Source organism: Heterocephalus glaber, unplaced genomic scaffold (assembly GCF_053883595.1).
Source record: "Heterocephalus glaber isolate CG9 unplaced genomic scaffold, H.glaber_assembly_v1.0 deba00000347, whole genome shotgun sequence".
NCBI classification, from domain to species: Eukaryota; Metazoa; Chordata; class Mammalia; order Rodentia; family Bathyergidae; genus Heterocephalus; species Heterocephalus glaber.
In genome coordinates, this window is record NW_028258143.1 from 13,861,132 (window position 1) to 13,879,169 (window position 18,038).

Sequence of the window (18,038 nt, forward strand, 5' to 3'; positions counted from 1 at the left end):
AGAAGAACAGCATGGTGTGGCTTACACTGTAAGTGTCCTTCTGGCTGCTCCATTGAGAATGTTCTAAAGGGCAAGGACAGAGGCAAGGAGACCCGCTTGGATGCTGCTGCAGTCATCCAAGCAGATAGGGCTTAGGTGATGTGTGTGGTGGATATAGTGGGATTCTGAATACAGTTTGTAGAGGAAGCACACATTTCCTGGTGGATGGGATGTGGGATCTGAGAGATAGCAAAGAGTAAAGGAAATCCCGTTGGCCCGGCTCATTGCAAGGAGGGAGACAGTGCATGTGTGAGATGGGAAGATAGGGTATGGTGGGTGAGGAGGAGGCAGTGCTCTGATGAGGAGCATTAAGTCCTCACTAAGTATCTTTTATGAAACAAGCAAGGCAGGTTAGCCTCTATAAGGACAGTGTATTGGAGACACGTTAGCCCGATAATAAGAACTCTCATTTATCTGATGGAATTTAATCCCTATATATTTGCTTATTTACCTGGTAAGGCTCTTTAAAAAAAGAAGACTTTATCAGCATCATAATAATCATATTTGGGCCAGGGATTTAGCTCAGTGGTTCTGCCGCCTGCCTTGCAAGTGCAAGGACCCGAGTTCGATCCCCGGTACAAAAAAGAAAAATCATTATTTTATTATTGCTACTACTGCTGTTACTAGTACTACTGATACTGTACTATTTGCAGATGGAAAAATAAAGGCTCACAGAAGTTCAATTACCATCCTAAATTTCTTCAATTTATAGGTACCAAGCTTCAAACTTGGGTCTGTGTTATTCCAGAAGCCAGTAATTAAGTCAGTAAATAAGCCACCATGTATGCAGCTGCAGGGAAGGTGCTACAACATATTCTTATTTTTTTCTCTTGAAGCTTTGCTTTTGTTGCCTATGAAGCTATCAGCTGAAGTTTTAACCATTCAGACAATAACTATGAAGTAATTTTCTACCTGTACCAATCCTCATGCTGGCTCTAGAGATATGGCATTGTGCAAATACAAATACATTCTCTATTTTTCAATAGCTTGGTTTTTATTTATAGGCACAGTTGTAAAATTACAACTGCAATAAGCAACATCAAGGAGGCATCAAGGGTACATAAGAGCATTTAATAGAGACAAGTGAACTAATCTGGGGAAGGAGTAATCGTTTTGCTGAGTTAAGACAAGCTGGGGCTAACCAGGCAAAAGAGGAAGGCAGCAGAGCCAGTTCCAGGCACAGATTACGTGTGCAAAGGCTCTGTGGCAGAAAGAAACACTGTGCTTCCCAATTCTATCCTGGACACTGAAGTCCATACCACAGGGGCTCAGAAGCAAGAGGCGGAGTGGTGAAAAGCAAAAGCTAGAGATCTAAGAAGACAGGACTAGACTGCGTAGAACTCACAGTGGCATGGTCAGATAATTTATCAGCCAAACTGCTATACTTTTGAGAATGCTACAGTGCTAAATGAGATAGCTCATTGGTAAATAGGTGGGAACCAGGACTGTCTTGCACAAACCAGAATGATGGCTATACTACTTATGGACCAGTTTAAGGATTTTGGTCCTTATTGTAAGAGTGATGGAAAAATTATAGCAAACAGGGTTGCTTGACCAAGTTTGCATTTTTAAGCCATTATTGCAGTTTAGTTCATAGGAGTGTACCAAGATGCATTTCCTGAATATTATACTTATAGTACTTATAGTTATATAAGATGTTATTTTCCAAAAATGAGGTGAGGGTGCAGAAAACTATTTGTTCTGATTTTGCAACTTCTTATGAGTCAAATTATTTCAAAATGGAAAAAAAATAAAAATGCTCTGGTTGCTGAGGACAGGAGCTGGGCCAGTTGGAAATAGAGTTACAAGAGGAGGCTTATTCTGTAGACCATACAAAAGCTGAGGGCACAGTCGTATCAAGGAGTTGGAAGGAATGAACCGATAGAAGAGATAAATGCATAAGATATAAAGCCAACAGGCTTCTCTGGACATCTCATTTCCTGTTGCTCTCTGAGCGGTCCTACCAAGAGGATTCTAGAATGCTAAATAGCCCTGAGCCTGATGGTTTTAAAGGGAGAGAAATCAGTGTCCATCAGAAATGAACAAACACAGAACAAGAATGACAAGCTAATAGCAATGACTTGCAGGATTAGAAAAAGGGAAGATGTTTTGAAATTATTTTTTCTCCTTAGGAAGCTGAACTATTCACTTTCCTACACTGTCACATGTACTGGTGAAGCCAAGGCAGAGAGCAGCCTTGGTGCTTCATCCAGGAGCTTAGGGTACTGTGTGTCAAGGGGTCAGGAGAGGAGAGGCTGAGCAGGTTCTGCTGCTCTGCAGGACGGAAGTGGGGGGTGGGGGGCTGCTTCTTTTGTTTCCCTCTTGTTCCCTGAAAAGTCTTGTCTTCCCACGGCAGTCAAAGCAGTGTCTGGGAAAAGCAAATTCACTTGTCATGCTGTCATTTTTCCTTTTTGGGGAACAAGAGATGGTTTCCTCAAAGCAAAGGCTAGAGAATGAACAGTTACAGGATTTGAATGGATCACATACAGAAAATTAAAATGTCCCTCCCCTTTTTTGGTGGGGAGGATAAGACAAAAGCATTGGAAAGGAAAGAGATGACCCAAGATTTTCAGGTTGTTAAGGTGTGAGATACAGAGGATATGTACTCAAAATAAACTGCTTTTTTTTTAAAAAAAAAAAAAATGTATTTGAGAGTTATTTTAGGAAGAGTCTATTTAATTTTACTCAGCACAAGTGAGAAGACCCCAGCATTGGAAGACTTCTAACAAGAAATCTCTTGCTTTTTACTTATACCTTCTTATTTGTTTGCATATCTTTGAAATCTTCTGAAACTTTAGTTTTCCTTTGTGTCTTCTTATTTTTTGTAAATTCTTTTCAGCTGGACAGTAAGTTATAGTCCTGATAAGATAAATCACCTTTGTCAGATACTAAACCATCCTTTATGTATTAAACATTGCCGAGAAAATGTTACTGTATTGTTTTTTATAGCATGGTTAAGATGGGGGTCAAGGCAAAGAGTTTGCTGTGTTTTGAGCTGGTCTCAGGCCTGTATGTCACATAAGCAGTAGCGTAAAGATTGCATTATGATGCGTGGGCTGGGAGTAGTCACAGTGATAATCATGTGGCCTCTGGGAATGTGGAGATGTGATGCTATTGGCAGGATATCGCTATAACTTTGTTCTCATAATTTCCAGGGAAATTCCTCCCTCTCAAATTAAATGCAGGCTTTATGTATTCATCACATTATATAGATAAGTGAAAGATATAGATAGATATTTATAATACCCTTTGAGGCTGAATGTTAAACACACTGTATTTCAGCCAATCATATTATGAGGGCTTGTGTTTAGGCTTCTGCAATTTCAGCCCTGCAGCTAAGGGAGAAAAGATTCTCTATCAGAACTTACTTAGAAACTTCCAGATTCTTTGTGTGTGTCTGGAGTTGGGAATTTGGATCTTTGAACTCCTTATTTTTCCTTATTAGCTTGTCTTCACACTTGGAAGACTTTATATTTTTTAATGCACCTTTTGAGCTCATTATTTTCCTTTACTAGTTTGTCCAGAGATGCTAAGGGCAACTATGCAGAAACATTATATTTCTCACTCAGCCAAAAATGGTCAAAAGTGTCATATATGGAGTCACTAAATTCCTTGCATCCCACAAGTGGTGAATTAGGATAATCAAATGGGTGTACATTGCATATTACTTTAAGCAGTTCACACCATTAACTATCAGTACTGCACACATTGTCAGAAGGACAGACCATGGCAGCTTCGAATTAGAGTCAACTCCAGGAACCACTAAAGCAATTAAAGAAATTCACCAGCAAATTCTGTTTCTCTAGAGCCACTCCTAGAACCAAAATCTACATCAGTTAGAAATCACTAGAGTAACAGATTTAATTATATATGTAGATATGTATATATATATGATATATTATATATATAAAATCTAATATATATATATTAGATTAGACTCACAGTCGATGCCTGCAGAGTCATAGAGTCATGTGCAGAAGAATGCACAAGGGCCATCTGCATGCTGGAGAGCTGAAAGATCCAGTCAAAGTTGAAAGACCTGGAGTTCACTGCAGAGTCCCATTGGAATCCGTGTCTGAAAGCCAAAGGGCCTATGTTAGAAGGCTGAAAAGTCTGAGCTGGAAGCCGAAGAGTTTATGCTGGAAGGGTGAAGAGTCTGGACTGGAAGCCTGGAGACAGACATCCAAAGGTGATGGAAAAGACAGGAGCTCCAGTGAGGAAGAAGAAACAAGACTTCCTTCTTCCTTCCCTTTTTATTCCATCCAGTTTACAAGCCTATTGACTGGTGCCACCCACACCCAGGGTGGGTCTTCACTCTTCAGTAAATCCATCATTCACACCCAGAACTATGCTAAACCAATCAGCTGGGTGTTTCAAGTTGACGCCACAGTTAACTATCCAATACCATTGGAAAAATGTTGAACAATTTTCTCCAAATAAAACTACACACTTGTAGCATAGTTCCTTGCTTAATGAATGGTTATAGTCTAAAAGTCAGTTCTTCGAAATTTGAATTTTTACTCCATCATTGAATTTCTAAATCTTTAATTCAGTAATGGACACAGATAAAAAGGATTAGAAACAAGAAACATATCCTGGTCCTAATCTCTGGTTTAAAGTACAATCTCTCTGGTTTAAAGTAAAAAAAGCCAACTGGAGCAGTAGGCATAAAAGAAGTGATTTGGACATATCAGGATAATTGTACAGCTTTAAGAAGTTTGAAAACAGGCGTGCTCGTAGCTGGTAAGCTGTCCTGATCCATGCTCCTCTTCTATCTTTTGCTAAATTTCATCCTTATCATCGTTTTTTAAATTTACTTTTTATTGAAATTGTTAATGTTACAGAGTTCTTGCACTGCCAAACCATGCCTGAGAATCCAAAGAAAGAAATGGTACAATGGACTGCCTCACCTACCCATCATACAGTATATTAAAACCTGAGTCATACGCATTTTTGTAATTTTACAGTCTTAAAAAATTATAGCAAGAGCTGGAATTTAAATCTGCTGTAGGTCTTCAGATTTCCAGTACAGTGTGCCATTAACTAAAACCTCATATTTATCTTACTCCACCTGGGTATCCTGCCCAGTATAGAAAAGGGGCTACCATAGAACTTGAGGTTTGTCACTTCAGTTCAAGCAACTATTCCAAACCCAACTATAGTCCCTGTCACAATTTCAGATTCCCAAAGAAAGAATATGTCCTCTTCTGGTTCAGTGGATTTTCTCAGAGGTCAGAGCTGTGCTGTAAAATGCAGCTGCCTTAAGCCCAGCCTTCCCTGTGTACAAAGAAGCGACTCTTAGAGAAAAGTGCTTGCTGAGAAGTGGTAACTGTCCACAGAGGATCCCAAAATTAGGAGAAAGGGGGATGAACTAGGATAACAGCCAAAAAACAAGTCATTTAAAACTACAGATTTCATTTTGAATGTCACTATTGGACACCTAGATCTTATAAATAATACATCCTCCAATTTTAAAAGTAGTGTGGGCCCATATATATATATAGTGGGGTAGTGGGGTATAGTTTTATAAAGCTTTTAATGTATATGATTTCAAAAGTTAAGGAGTAAATTATTTTTTATTTCACATATCATGATCAACATCTGATTCAGAAAGCATGGTCATTTTAAGAGGAAGACCCAGAGGAGCCATTAGTCTTCTCCAACATGTAGCCCTTCACGGGCCAGGGAAGCACTGTATTTTTCAGAGCTCATATAAATTTACCCAATGTTACATTTGCTAAAATTACTCAGTTTTCTCATGAGCAAGCTGTATCTGAATATTGTTGACCAGGTTTGTTGTTCAGAAATATGGAACAGAGTGATTCTTATTTTATGGCAAGGTGGCCGTCCTCTCAATGGCTGTCAGTGGTATGGAACCTGATTATGTACTTCTGTTGACAAATTTTCATTCTTGTGTTTTGTGAAGCAGCTCAGTCCAATGACCATGTCACCCAGTGATACTGGAGTGGTTTACATTGCTATCATGTAAACTTTCAGGTTGCTAGATGGCTTATTAGAATATTTCAGATCATTTCCCTAGAGCTGTTCTCTAAGAGCCTGTGAGACTAATTACATCTTTTGTAACATCTTTCACCTTGGTCAACACTAGAAATTTAAATGTCACTGGAAATCCATTAATACCCAAGCCTCTTAATCTAACACATCTCAGCTAATTGTCATGTGGCCCAGGTTCTTACCCCAACTTACACTCTCAAAATCCTTTGAACTCACAGTCCATAACCACCAAACTCTCCTTTTCTTGGAATATCCCACTTGGTAGCCCTCCCTAAATAGGTGTCCCATTCTGAGGAGTCTGCGTGTTCTGCTGCCCTTTTAAACAGAACATCTTTGACACTTCCTTGTGTTCCTGGAACAAAAGGCCTGGATTTGGGGCTGTTATGTCCCTGCTCCCCACCACCACAATTTGTCTTTTTGCTTCTCCATGCATAAGTAAGTACTAAAAGTGAATTGAGGTGAAGTGGTAGAGGTGGAGGTGATGATAAATCCTCATAATTGGGAATCTGTTTTATAGGGGCATCTACCAGCCTTCCTTCATTAATTAGATGTGTGTCTTTCAGGCTCAATGTTTCGGAATAAGCCTGTATTACTTCTGCTTATTGCTGTCATCTATAAATAGCTCTTGTTTCCTCATTCACTGAAGATTTTTGACACTTTGGATCTTTGGTCCAGTCAGTTTCCATCTTTGCTCCTACCAAGCCCTAATCGCCCAAAGATTTCCCAGCACACTGATCTTCAGTTATTTCACTTTCTTTATCTCCAGTGATCTTTTGCTCTACTCCATCTCAACCGCATATCACATCCTGCATTACTTTCACCATCACAGTGGAGTTATCGCATAGGCAAACTAGAAACTGACACCTTCAGTCCTCTTGTGTCGTCATTGCTTTTTCTTACATATATCTAGTTTTACTCTTTTTAATGTATCCATACCTTTTATCACTATACCACAATTAAATTAGAATCACTGGGGTGGGATCCAGATGTTGGTTAATAAATAATAACATGGATTTTAACAGACCGCCTGAAAGATTCAATGTTCTCTATAGCCTCTGGAGCTTACCCTACTTTGTTCTTCAGATCATGCCCGGGAGTGATCTGGAGCTGGCTTGATGTGCTTCATAGAGCTGGTTGTGCATATCTCTTCCCACCTAGTGTCATCGCATTGGTAGTTTGGAATTGTCAAGGTGTGGATATTTATATTATGGCAAAAGCTACATATCTTGCTTCTCCCATTCAGTGCTTGACCTTTAAACCACATGTAACATTCACACCATTGTTTATGATTATATGAATTTAGATTACTCTTTTTTGAGACAAGGTCTTGTTATGCAGTTTGAACTGGGTTTGAACTCACTATGTAGCCCAGGTGTCCCTCGAACTTGCAGTGATCCTGCCCCAGCCTCCCAAGTGCTGGAATTACAGGCGTGTGCCACCACACCTGGCCATGAATTCAAATTGCATATTTCTGTGTTTTATTATGAATCCCATGATAGAATTTAAACTTATGTATACAGAGATTTAGTACGTCTTTTTCATATGATTATATCCTGTCTAGAATAGTACCTGGACAAAGTTTGCATTCGATTAGTATTTATTGGATGCATGGGTGGATGCATGTCAGATTTTATTGGCCTCATCCAATTTTCAGAAAGTTTCTCAAAGAGTAGGACTCCTATTTTCCTCCTTTCCTTTTCCTTGTCTTATTGACCCCTCTCATACTTCTCTGCTCTGAGCCCAGGTTTTTTCATTCTCTTATTTTTAATGTGTTCCTTTGGCAGACATAATATATTTCTCATTGTCTGATGCTAAAATTTTTCTTGCTTTTATGTAACTGTCTACATTAAACATATCAGTATGTTTTTATATTCTTCAAGGTAGCTACTAAGTCTAGAAACTCAGGCAAATATACATAATGAATTGTGTGTTGATACTATATCATGTTGGATGATGTGTTCAGTGACATAACATGATAAGTTTAATGTGTTGTCCCTTCTGAGCATACCTAGCTCGATGCACTGTGCAGATTGTAATGAATGCAGTCATTAACACAGCATGTCCATCAATCACCGCCCATGCATTGCATCAGAGGATTTGTGCCTGATTTTCACTAAATAAACCTGCCCTTCAGTACACCTCAGAAGATAGAATCAAAACAGTTTAGATCTGCAAGTCTGTGTCTGCTTCTACAGATCACACCTTCCCATCTAGCTATGAGAATCACCTTCCACTTGTTCCCCAGAGCTTTGACATGAACAGTACTACACCATCCTGTGGGAACCACTTTGGTGACCTTTTCCTAGCCTGTCAAGTGTGGGCATTAATTAATCACAACACCATGACATCTGTCAAAAAGTCCCCTGTGTTTTCAGACTTTGTGGCCACCTGAACAAAGAACACAATGACCTCTGGATGCTTTTGTCTCTGAGCACATTAGAGAATCCTTTTCCTAAAAGAGGCATACTTGGGAATGCTAGAGCTAAATTATTCCACTTTGTGATCCACAGTGCAGATGGGGTAGGAAAGTAGGCACAAGACTTTTCAAAGATGAAAATACCTTTGAAAAAAGCAAAATAGCATAAGACTTGATGAGGACAGCCATTCAACAGCCAGGGCTCCTTGGCCCTGATTCACACAGCCTAGTCTGTGTGGGATGGGGCTGATTTGCATAGAAAGGAGGAATTGAGAAGCAGGTTCCTCTCTTGCTTCCTCTTAACTGACCACAGATATAGTCTACTCCCTTTGTTTTTTGTTTGTTTTGGGGTTTTTTCTTAAATTCTTTTATTGGTACATTTTAGGTAGACAACACAATTACATTTCTCATTGGGAATTGTACCTTTACATGATGCATCTCGTTTCTTATTTTTTCCCCATTCCTTGCCCTCCCTTCACCCCCTCCACCCTTCCCTATTTACAAAGACTTTATTTCCATTTTTTCCATTTCTCATCATTTTTCCTTTCCCTTCTTTCCTTTCCCCGGCCCCTCCCACTACCCCTACCCCTTTGGACCTTTTCTTCCTATTTTGCATTATTGATTATTCATTCTAAACATTGGTACATTTTAGGTATACAATATAATGACATTCATCATTGGAAATTTGCACCTTTACATAATCTCTCTTGGTTCTTATTTTTCCCCCTTGGCCAGCCCTCCCTTCAACCACTCCATTCCTCTGTATTTACAAAGATTTTGTTCCTATTTTTCCATTTTCTCATATTAATCCCATTGCCTTCTATCCTTTCCCCCAGCCCTCCCACTTCCTTCCCCTTTGCCCCTTTTCTTCCCATTTCACATTACCTATTATATATATATATATATATATATATATATATATATATATATTGCCTCCCTTTGTAGCCTTAAGGGAGACATTCATCACTGTGTGGCATATGATCATCTGAAGATCATCTGTGATATGAAAAGATTCCTGGGCCCCAACTCGGACCCACTGCACACAATGTCAGTAAATGTTTTTTCCTGCCCCTCCCCATTTCCCTTCCCTGAAGCCCTGAGGGATATTTAGGTCATTCTTGTATCATTTGAGTCATCAGTCAGGGCTTACAACTATTAGGCTGAATATTCTGAAATTGTTGATATGAGACCGTGTTTGAGTGGAGAAAATGGAAATGTGAAGTAGTTTTACATAATATTAAATGCCAGAACCTGTCCCAGGTGCTAGAAATGCAAAGACTAAAAAGGAGTCCTTGACCTCAGTAGTTGACTCCTTTAATATACCTCACAAGGTGGAATCATCTGTGTGCATAGGTGGAGAGATACACAGATAAAGAGATCGTAACATATAAGTATAGAGTAGGTGTGGTAGGTGCTGTGGTACTTAAGGATTTGTAAGTTTTGGTGGACATTTGAAAATTAGTTTTGTGAAATACTGATAAATTTAAAGTTGTTTAGATAAATTCTCAGATGACAGATTGGAAGTAGGTTAGTGAGAGAAGTCAGCCTGATACACATTAAGCTAGATATCAAAAATTATATGTATAGTTGAATAGTTTTCAATGATATATATCTGAGAATGGAGCCAATAAGGTATAAAGATCATCAGAGAGTTTTTTCCTTTGGATTGTATATTTCTCTTCCCACTGGAGCATATACTGTATTCCTCTAAGAGAGTTCATCCAATCCCAATCCACTTAGAAGCACTGCCTAAAGCAGTTCTGGTTATTGACAGAATGAGTCACATCCTTCAAATGTGAGGGTACAAAACATAATAAATTTGAGAACTACTCCTCACTCCCAGGTGATAATCAGAGACAGGTGTTGCGTCTGACCCACTTGGTCATTTTCCACATTGTTATAATCTGAATTTTTATAGCTACACATCCACTCTTATAAATATTTCTTCTATAAGGTAAATGAATGTGGTGATAGGAGATAATAAGGAATCCATTTGATCCATAGGTCATAATGATTTCATTCAGGAAAATGCAGATTAACAGAATTGACAATGGTGGGAAAAATATAGGCCATAGATTAATACTGTGTTATAAATCCTATTGGAAAAAACCAAACACTGAGAGTAGCTTGTATGAAGTAACAATGGGATAGTATCTAAGTGAAACCCTTTGGGGATGTTCCTGAGGAATTCTGGAAACACCTCTGAGAATGTGAGCTACATGCTAAAATAGGGCAAAAACAGGGCTGCAAGAAGGCATGAGAAATGACCTTCTTAGGTGCTAGAATGCCTTTTCTTTTCCAAATAAACATGTTTTTGTACAGTGGTGGTGCTGGGGAATGAACCTAGTGCCTCATGCATGCTGAGCAAATGCTCTACCAATCTTGCCCTCTTCTCCAAATATATTTTTTAAATCTCTATTAATCCCTCCTTTGACAAAGAAACTTCAGTATACTTTCACAGTAAGGTCTATCACCATCTCTTATTTCTTACTACCTTTACTGTTTTGTGCCATTCAAGTTGTAGTTGTTCAGGTCTAGTGTATGGGTCATCCATTACCTCTTTCACGGCTTGTCAGCTGGATTAAAAAGATCTTTGAGGACAGGAATTATATCTTACTCTTCTTCTTCTTCCTCATTGTTCGTCAAGTGATATCCAAAACCATTTTTAAGTCAAAGTAATTGAATATTGACAATACAGAATCCGCCTTAATAATAAAGTATGAATAGATATTGTGTTATGAAGAGTGAGGTCAAAGAAAAAAGGAGGTGAAAAGTTCCAGTGTTTAAAATACCACAGCTTTTTTGGTAAAACTTAGTTTGGCCAGAGGAAGACTTTTGAGGGGGAAATGAGTCGTTTGAACATTATTTCAAGATGAAGAAAGAAGTAAATGAAATAAATAAATTCTAGTCATCACTTTATTCCTAAAAGTGTTTAAACAAAGATACTCTAACCTCCAAACCACCAAAAAAATGCTAGTTAACTCCACATAGTTGTGGAAAACTTGATATTGCTGTGGTCTGATATAATTCTCAAAAGCTTCCCTTTCACTACATTGAAGGGCATCCTTGTATGTATGTCAACAAATATAATTTTAAAACATAATAATTTGCTAGGCAGGAACATGTATTTTAGAAATTTTAGTGAAGAGAAAGTGTGGACAGTATGGGAGAGGAAGTTAGCTATCTAATATACCAGTAAACTAAAATGACTGTGTGATTATCAGCAATGTACACTGGATTTGCTTCTGAAACCATGTATTTAAAACCAAAAACCACAGTGAGGTTTGCAGAATTATAGTTGGTGTTCAATGATATTCTTTAACATTTTTTTCTATAAAATATGTCCTGCTACTTATGAGATTGAACAGAAAGGGCAAGTACCAGTGAGAGGCAGTTTAAAAAGAGAGGGAGGGGCCTGGGATTTAGCTCAGTGGTTTCATCGCCTGCTGCGCAAGCGCAAGGACCCAAGTTCAATCCCTGGTACCCCCCCCCCCAAAAAAAGAGAGGGAGGTTAGTCTTTTAAATAGCTAGCTGTTCTCCAAAGCCCTTTATCAGTTGCTAATTACAAACTGAAGAATCACCTTGTCAAAAGACAGCCTATCTTTTTCAGTCTGGCTCTAGCTTTCCTTAATTATTTTCCCACATTGGTATCAAGGAGAAGGCCATCTGTCTTGGTAGAAATAAATTAATGGTTGCCATTGAGCATATTATGATGTTTGTTTAAAATATGGCTACTCAATCTCTGTCCCTAGCAGCTCAGCCCACTTGTTCAATTAGCTCTCCTCACACACATTGGCTCTCATATGTCAAAAGTCATGGAATTCCATTCTCCTTGCTGTAAAGTTTAGACCTTCAAAGATCAGAGCAACCTACTGTTTGTATACTTTATTGAAAATAATCCAGAATCCTAAATTCACACCTCAGGGATTATAGAACTTTTTTTTCTTCCTAGTGGCATAGCTTTGTTTTTTTTAATATCTAAAGAGAAAAAGTTCTATAAACTTTTTATTAAGTCTAGTAGATTCTCTATTCTGGCAGGTTCACTTTTTAAAATGTACACAGCTTCTATTTTCCCTGTATTCCTGACGAGACATGAGGGAGGAGGAAGTTAGGTAAATACTCAGGAATTTGATTATACTGATGTATTCAAATTACCTTAACTTTTCTTCATGTAATGATTGCAGAATCATACAAAAAAGGGAAAGTGGCCTTATTTTTAATGTCTTTTTTATTAGTACTACACGATTGCCGTACATAACATTTATATTCCTTGTGCAGAGTTGATACGTGTACATAGCACCTCCCAATCCTTTTTCCTCCCTTAACTCCCCTTCCTTCCCCCCCATCTCTTGATCCCCTTCTCTTTTGAGAAAGATCTATCTCCTGACTTCATATTATGTTTTACTTTGCTCTTTATAAACTTTAGTCATTTGTAGGAAAATAGATGCACTTTGAGTTCATAATGTTAAGCAAGATAAATCAGACACAGAATATTGCATGGGTTCTCTTGTACATAAGGTGGCCTTCATTTCAAGAAAGAATATATGTCATAGCACGTTCTTTTGGAAAGAAAGATTAAGTCTTTTCATCCTAAAGCAAGGAATACTTGGGTCCTAGTTAGGATGGTACCTCTCTACAGTCCTTGAAACTTAGCAAATCAGCTATGCCTCCATTTTCTTATGTGCCAAGAATAATCTCATATTCATTGCATTACCTTTGCTGGAAGACTGTGATAATGAAAAGAATTAATCAGTTCAGTGCAATACAATTAAATCTCTCAGAGTGAGAGCTATACCATAGGGCTGGGCTACATCATTTGGGCTACTAGTGTATAAGTCAAGACCTGAGGCTCTGAAAGTTTATGTATTTCATTTTATTGTTATTAAGTTAGAATGCAATGACAGAATCATGTGTATTTTTTCCAAAAGAATTTAACTCTCACTAATAGAACTGGTATGTTTTTATAGGATCCACACATCTTTGGATATGTATTGGCAGCCTTAGAGAATAGTATGTTATTATCACTCTATATAGAGCTTCACTATGACCCCACTTCAACTCTATTACTTAATTTTAGAAATTTAACTTAAACAAAAATTCCAGATAATTCATAAAATCCAGTTTTCCTTCAACTATACCTGTTAAATATTCCAAGAATCTTTATTACTTATGAATAATATAAATCTTTTATTACTAATAAATAATAAAAACAGATTTCTTAAAAATTTGATTCAAATATATGTACTTGATGGAATAAAATATGTTTAAACATTTGATTATAGTACATAATGTGCTTATTTACAATTTAAAGAATAAGTTACTAACTTCAGGGGTAAAATGTTTAAACATACACATCCTCTGCTTTAGCACAAAATTCATCATAGCAATGACCTGTCCAGTCCAAGGTGGTTAATTATTGGTATAATGAACATATGTGTTTCTTTTCATGCCATAACAAATATCACAGATTGAGCTGCTTAAAGAAGAAAAGTTTAATTTCTCACAATTCTGAAAGCTGTGAGGTTGAGATCAAGATGAAGACAAGATTGTTTTCTAAGACCTCTCTCCTTGCCTTGAAGATGGCCATCTTCTTCCTATGTGTTTACCTGCCTGTTGTCTTTCTCTGTTAGTGTCCTCATTCTTCTAAAGGATACCAATAATGCTGATTAGGACCCACCTTAATGACTCCATTTTAATGTAACTAATTCTTTAAAGATCCCACCTCCAAACACCAGCACATTCTGAGGTTTAGAATGAACCTGGCAACACACAATTCAGCCCATAACAATGAGCTAATTTTTTCTACATCAATCTGATTTGAACCCATTCCTATAACATAGATATTTAACAAAGCATTGATTCAAAAAAACAGTTTTTCAGTTATTCCTTCCAAAACCTACATCTTAAAACAGGTGTCCTGAATCTGGAGCATCAAGGACGTAGGACATCTCAAGTGAATGAGGACTGTAAGGCCAGAGACCTGCAGATGAAGCTGCAGGGATACAATTAAACAGTGACAGAGCTATTTGAAACCCATAGGGCATGCAAGTGCAGATTGCACATACGATTTGGAAAATACAAATTCTCCATCATATATCATATATCACATTGATAAGCTGTGTGTTTTATTATGATGAAATGAAGATGGGGGAGCAGAAAGGACAACTGAAAAGAAATCTGTTCTAGCAATGGCCACAGGAAGTTTGCTATGTATGACAGGATCCTCCAAAGGATCTGATGAGTTAGTAGTTTGATATTTATTATAAAGTGTCACTCACATCTCTCTAATAGACACCTAGAGTCATAGGGACAAGTCAGAGTGACAATATTTAATGAGCAGCATTCTGTTGCTGGAACAGTGAGACTCACTAGGGATGGACATCCCCTAACAGGGCCTTGCTGCACTTGTCATTTTAAAAGAAGGCATGAACCTTATCAACCATTCTTTTATTGGGGGGGGTACCAGGAATCGAACTTGGGTCCTCGCCCTTGCGAGGCAGGCAGTAGAACCACTCGGCTAAATCTCTGGCCCTTTATCAGCCATTCTTGTAACAGAAGAGCAGTTGTTACCTGAAAAGTTTAACCCTTCTTTTCGCAAGTGATAGGAAAACTTTTCAGAATCTCTCAGCTTATCATTAGCTAATTTAGAATTAGGACTACCATCTTGTTATGATCAAATTTGATTATTCTAATTTACCAACTTAGTAAATATATAAAGTTTTTCAGGAAATATATATTTAGTAAATATATGTATATATATTCAGTAAATACATATATGAACATATTATTTGTGGTTTTGCTTTAAATGCATCTTCAACCTGTGGTGTTTCATATTTTCCTCCATATTTCCCCATGTGATTACTGGAGAGGGTGTTCATTTTCATTTGAAACATCACCAAGACATTCATGCCAAAGGGCAAAATAATTAGGAAACTCAATATTAAAACATACTCACTTAAGCTGTTTTCATTTGGCAGGGTTAAAGGGAAAAAAAGCATAGATTTTTGAGCCAGCAAACTGAGTTTGATGTCCAACATAGCCACTTCCTACGTGTTTGAAAGGTCACAAATCAAATGACTAGTCTGAAATTTATTCCTTATTAGTAAGATAATAATAACAATAACTACCTCACTATATAACTGTAAGGAATAGATAAAATATACATTTTATTGACTTTCTTACCAGGAACACCCAAGACATTCAATAAATGGTACCTATATTTTCCCTTGAAGCTCAAGAAAGAATGATTATTTTAGTGGACAGAGGTATGATTTTTCCAGCCTCTGCACTGATCAAAGATCCACTCTTCTTCATTCTTGAACTCTAATAGACTTAAGACTCTGTGAATTGGAGAGACCTCTACCTATCTCAGATCTGACAGCTATAATAATCAGTAATGTGTTCTCAAAAGCAGAAGGCCTTGAAAAAACACCAAATACTGTATGTAATATATCAAATGTGAAGCTTGACTAGCCATTCATTTTGCTTATAAAATTTATACTCCTATTTCCATACTCTGATTAACATACAAAGTCAATTTTTGGAACTTGAATAGAAAATAAAATATCATCCCTAATTACTTCACTTAGCAAAGTAATTCTGAAGAATTGGAATAATTTTCATAATAGGCAATTGATTACAATAGTAATGTGAGGAGTGAATAATTATTTAAACTCAACTTTTAATGGGCCTTTTAATAACAACATAGAATATGCAAAAGTAAGGATATATATGCATAATCAATATATCATTTGGCTGAATTTTTATTCAAGTTTTTCATGGTTCTTAGTCTACATACATTTATAGAACAAGTGACAGATTTACAATGAAGGAGAGTTACAGCACAAGTAAAATATATACAGGATTAAGGAGCTTGATATAATTGCTTTTCTTTTGGTAACATGCCTAGACTCAAAACTGACTTCCAGCTCCCTGCATGTGGATGATAATATCCACAGTATTTGCTTACACATATTTGTATAACTAAAGGAAGGGAAAAGGTATACTTATCCCAGCTAGAACACTCAAGTAATGGCCAAATAGGAAAAATTAGTAGCAACCTAGGAAACAGGATTGGCTTATATTTCTGTTGTAAAGAATAGCAATTTGATTGCTGAAAGTGAATTTTTTTTTTTTGCTTAAGAATGAGAGAGGAAGGAGCTGTAACAGAGTAATTATAGCTCAGAAAGTAGATTGCCTGCTCAGCTACACTAAGGCATTCCACAGACACCAGGAAAGACTGGGCAAGTTCCCTGACTGTTCTGTGCTTACACTTGGGTATCTGTAAAATGGGGACGACAACATGCTTACACCTGTGGACTACAGGACACATAAGGAAGGTACTTGTGAAAACAGTTGGCAAAATGCGTGTCATGTAATGAGTACTCAGTGCATGTTTGCATTCATGAAAGAAGGTAGGAAATGACCCAAAGTAAATGGGTATGTGTTGCTCTTCTATTCTCTTTCTATTCACAGCATAGATCCAGCCCAACTACATAGTTGAAAGGAACTGAACTCATTATTTTTATCAAATACAAAATCTAGCACCAGTAAACCATTTTCTGCATTGCACCAGTGTTAGGGGTGCCCTCATTGAGGAAGTTTGCTAATTACTCTTTGGTAAGGCATCTGGTGCTCCCTAAATTTAATGAGCATGTACTGCTATTCCATCTTTAAGATGGGCAGCAGCCTTCTGGAAGGGGACAGTTATGGCTGGGGAACAGTTTGATAATGAAGTCTAATCTACATGCACTCAGAGAATGGAGATTCTTTTTATGTGCAAATACTGAGAAGTGGTAAAAAGTCATGTGGAGTGATAGAAGGAGCATGAACTAGGAAGCTGGACAGTCATGGGCTTGAATCTCCACTTTGCCACTCACAACCAGTGAGATGTCTGTCAAGCATTCAACTCTCAGGAGCAACTGCTTGTGAAGTGAGGATGACGATACCTATTTGCTCAGGACATTTTATTAAAGAAGATTATGAGCACAAAGGTGCCCACACTGGCATCTGTCACATGACAAGATTCCCTGACAAATGCCTTTAACTATCAGCACCATGAGCACTGCTGGGCTGATTCAGTTTTAAAGAGAAATAACTAATACATAGTGGTGGCTTTACAAGTATTATTCGCATGATTCGTCTTTGTTTTCCAGTGCTGGGGATTAAACACAGGCCTTTGTACACATCCTCAGCCCTTTCTTACTTTTTATATTGAGACTGGGTCATGCCAAGTCACTAAATTACCCAGGCTGGGCTGGAATTTGTGATCTTCCTGTCTCAGCCTCCCAGAGTACAGTACTGAGATTACAGCAGTAGAACACCACACCCTTTAAAAATCCCCATGAAGCAAGAGTCATCATTATTATTGTCCTCATTTTACAGATGGAAGACTAAAGCACCAAGTAGCTGAGTGTCTTGGCCGAGGTCAAACAACCAGCAAGTTGCAGAGCCAGGCTTTGAAGCCAAGCAGAGCAGCTTCAGTGAGCACACCATAACCACTGAAATAGACCATCCCTAGAGGCCTGGGTAACTGGCCTTCCTCCACCTCTGCTTCTCATAGCTAATT

General features: G+C 37.8%; 1 protein-coding gene across 12 annotated transcripts in view; it reads left to right on the forward strand.

Moving 5' to 3' along the window:
• The window catches only part of Nckap5 (NCK associated protein 5), a 915,317-nt gene that overhangs the window by 209,662 nt on the left and 687,617 nt on the right, over positions 1–18,038 (forward strand). The window lies entirely within an intron of this gene.